Source organism: Glossina fuscipes, unplaced genomic scaffold (genome assembly GCF_014805625.2).
Source record: "Glossina fuscipes isolate IAEA_lab_2018 unplaced genomic scaffold, Yale_Gfus_2 2, whole genome shotgun sequence".
Lineage (NCBI taxonomy): Eukaryota > Metazoa > Arthropoda > Insecta > Diptera > Glossinidae > Glossina > Glossina fuscipes.
In genome coordinates, this window is record NW_023998416.1 from 5,647,446 (window position 1) to 5,651,733 (window position 4,288).

A 4,288-nucleotide genomic window follows, 5' to 3' on the forward strand; every position below is an offset into this window, starting at 1 on the left:
TTTCAATGCTTTTACTCTAGTTTACTCGATTCTATACATACCATGATACTGACGGCGTTGATGATGATGATGATGATGATGATGATGATGATGATGGCGATAATGACGATAATGACGATGTATAGCTTGACGATGCTATAAGGAAAACATTTTTTCTTTATATTTTGTTTTTGTTTTCTTTTTGTACTGACTTAACAGCAACAGCAGCATAATAACGAACAAGTAAAAATTTGAATTTCACATGTGAATCTGGTGCAGAGAAGAAATTAGGAACGAGATATACTATGTATATGTTTATGTATATGTGTGCGTAATTTGACAAATTCTATGGGTGATGAGTTTAGTAAATATTACCATCATTCTTGTTGCATAAAAAACACCATGTATTTGCATTTGACATACACAAGTGCGGAAAAAGAGAGCAAAATACAAAACAGAAAACATTCTGACATGCATAAGTTATTCACTATAAGACGAATCATGAATATCCATCACCGTCATCATCAAGTTGCTTATTAATTATATAAGCGTCGATCGATGTAACGCTCTAAAACATTTATGGATCTGAAATGTGTTCCCGCCTAATAAATTATATGTGAATGTATGCAATGGATTAAGATTGTTGTTGAAAAGATATGAACTGATCAATTTTAAAATGGTCTAAGTCGGTTTTTTCTTCTTTTTTTTTACAGCTTGTAAAACACTCGCAAACAGAAGATCATCAAGCTGATAGAAAAACTATCGCGAACAGGTAACGTCTAACTTTGCGTCCGAATTCCTGGACAGTTCTCAATAATTTCTCGTCATTGCACCATTCTAGGTCTGGTTTAGATGTCAAACTCCTGTAGTATTCCCAGGATCTGTTAAGTAGATGAATATCAAAAGTTGCTTTTTTCTTATTCCCTTTGCAAGCACACTTATCGGACGTTTCACTTCACGTTCTAATAAGGAAAGTTCTTCTTACGAGAGTAAAGATTATATGGCTACAAGAAAGGGAAGCTATAAATAATTTTTGCAGGTAACAGACATGGAGTAAATAATCGTCGTGTAATCCCTGCATGCGTTCAGACTCTATCCAAAGCATGCCGTACTAGAATCGAGAGGAAAATTACTGCTGCAAGCTTACCTTAAGAGTAGAAGAACCGATCAATTATTAGGTGTTTATTATTAGGCAACAAAGCATTTTAGATGTACCAGGTATTCAAACTCGGAAGAAAACAAGTAAGAAAAGGATCACGTCTAATAACTGAATGGTCGTGGGTTCCAAATCTCAATTGCGGTATATAGTTTTCAATAAAACCGCCAGCCTTTAAATGCTAGGGCTTTCATACTTTAGTCTTGGAATTTATTGGTTTGCCTAAATCAATAATGCTAATAATAACAACCATATTCACTTGTGAGTTACTCTTGCAACACAACGGGAAACTTCCCTGGGGGAAGCATTTATTAATAGCCTTGAAGAATTTCTGTACTAACACTAAAGAGATCCATGGATTTGTTAAGAAATCCGAATGGAGGTCATGTGATTTGCATCAGTTTACCCATTGAAAATTTCAGAACGAACTCAACTCAAAATTTCAGAACTCTCAACTTATTGTTAAAGATGTTTTCAGGAATAAATTCCGTTTACTTTCCAACTTCATCTTTTGAACCAATTTAAAGGTGAATTTTAATGATGATTGCTTAAATCAATACGAAATCTCTCATAAAGAGAACAGCAATACTTTACAAATTCTCCAATACGTCCTTCTGGTCGCGTTACTAAAAGAATGACAAAACAAATATACCAACATTTATTTTTTATTTTTTTTTTTTTGATGATGACTGAGCATATAAAGTTATTTACTATGTGTGCAGACAGTAAAATAACGTAAACCAAATTTTGCAATAGCTTCTATCCTCCAAAAGTAAAAAAAAAAAAAAAAAAAAAAATCTGTATATAATGCGACAGTTGTTTGCATTCACAGCCATTCCGCAAACATCAACGAACGGGAGGAAAAGAAGATCTCAGCGGAAAAAACGAAAAATAAAAAAAAAATAAATAAAAAAAAACAGCTTATTCATGTCTCGCTAATCAATGCAGACACGCAAGTTCAATATGAACATAATAAAACAGTCAAATTGGGAAAAAAGGAAACAACAACCTGACAACTATGTGATGATAGAGGTAGAGATACCAATTTATAACATGATTTGGAAATTTTCTTTTCTTTCTTGCCTCTCCTCCAGTCAAATTCAAGAACGAGGTAATTGTATAGAGATATAAGCAGAAAAAATAACGAATCAAACCGCAACTTCAACAAACTGCACGAGATCAACAAAACCAACCAATAATATCTGACTGTAAAGGAAATGCAGATATAAAGAAAGAAGAAGAAGAGGAAAAAAGAAAAAGCGCACCGCACCGTCCCCATCACAAAGGAAATTGTCGAAAAGCTTAATGCAAACTGGGATGAGGCGGAAAATGAACTTTTTGCTTCTCTATCTCTTTCGGGGCGAATATCAAAAGCAATTGTCAGGTGAGATATGCATGAAAATGATGGATGAGAAAAATAAAATCAAAAAAAAAAAAATAAAAAAAATAAAAAAAAAATACTCACTGAATTATACTCAAGGCAAATTGTGCTTACATGCATCGTACATGAAGCGTTTCCATTATATCACACACATTGTATGTGTGAAAGTGAGTCTGAATATTAAATAAATTCTCCTTTACACAAAGTCAATGCCAAAGTCAAACCGTTATGCGGTCACGGTACTAATGAATCTAATTGACAAGCACCACCACAAGCTGATCAATTTGGTTTCACTTCGGTTTTCTTTTTTTTGGGCAAAGGTACTAAAGACGTTGTCAAAGTATAATATTAGATTCGAAATTAGAAATCGAGAGAGAAGAATGCAAATGGGATTTTTTCATAGTTTTTCTTATTTTTTTCTGTTACAAAAATTTTAAAAATTCGGCCCAAGTTCAGACTCACATTAATCAAACGTAGATACATGTTTAGCGTTCCCCGAGAAAATGCTTATGAGGGAATCAGGTCAACTTTCAAAATTAATTTATGTCAAGAATTTTAAAGTGTACATTCCGCAGTATAACTTCCTAACGCAATAGGGCAAGTTTCACATGAATGACGGACGGACAGAAGTAAAGACCAATGTGATTTAATTGACTCAGCGTTTCACGCTAATCAAAGCACGTATCTTATGATACCCGATCTTTGCTGGGATATGTTCCACAAAAATCGTCCCCAAAAATAAGTTTCGTTTTGGAACTCCAGTGGAGTGGGAACAAACCTACATTTCACTCAGATATTTTTAAAGGTCACGTCATTTCATTCAGATACTTTTAAAGGCCACGCCATTTCATTGTTACACTTCAGCGGCAAGTAGATTTACACAGCTATAATATTCGCAACATGGGTACACTTTATTAACCCACACAACAACGATTGCATCAACCACGATATTTATTTCATTTTCTATTCGATTTCTTTGTTCTCAATTATCATTTCAACAAACTCATTGTATTTATTCTGAACGATGATCAATTTGCTTACGGATAAGCTCCCACTTTTTTTTTAGGTTATGACATTAAATTAGTTTTGTTCTCCGGTAATCAAAAGTCAGACACAGTCGAACTAGAGCATACGTCTGCTCGGTAGCGTACCCGGAACCCGAAGAACGAAGCAGGGCTTAATCCTTTCTTTCTTTAAGATATCAGCATTGGCGATCGTGTGAATTCTTGTTCGACATGTCCCTATAAACCAGGAAGAAAGAAGATCCCTAACTGAAATTTCGCATAAGAAATATTCCACCCAATCTTCTCCGGATTGTTGGAGCGAGCTTGAAATAGTTCCTTTACTAGCAAGCAAACATATTTCATTGAATTTTGAATCGCATTAGATGTTGCGTAAGGTTTTTTCATTGGATTTGCTACGCTTTAAAAACAGCGTCTACGTTTTATCCACGTGATGGAGGAAGCAAAATACGATTTTTTTGTTCGTTTTGTAAGTGGATTTTAGGAACGATCGAAAGGCGAAACCTACCATCAATATGTATGAAGTTTCCAAGCCATGGTGTTAGGAGCAATCAAAGGATGTTATATGTAATCAATCTGCACAGAGACAGAGACTTCATCTCATATAGTAAACCTAAATTAGGTAAGAAACTTTAATCTAAACTTAGTGTAAGTGTGAGACCGAAATCGTTGTATTAATGCACATATCCAGGAATTCTTTATTTTCATTACTGCATGGAGTATACAATATTTTCAGGCTAAGGATATTAA

The 4,288-nt window shown here is 34.4% G+C and overlaps 1 long non-coding RNA gene across 1 annotated transcript; it reads left to right on the forward strand.

The window, feature by feature from the left end:
• Nucleotides 1-691: 691 nt before the first annotated feature.
• LOC119632945 lies at nt 692-4,077 on the forward strand. The gene is made up of 3 exons (XR_005246838.1): nt 692-751; nt 821-2,519; nt 3,583-4,077. It is a non-coding gene; the product is annotated as an uncharacterized LOC119632945 (long non-coding RNA).
• The last annotated feature ends 211 nt before the right edge of the window (nt 4,078-4,288 follow it).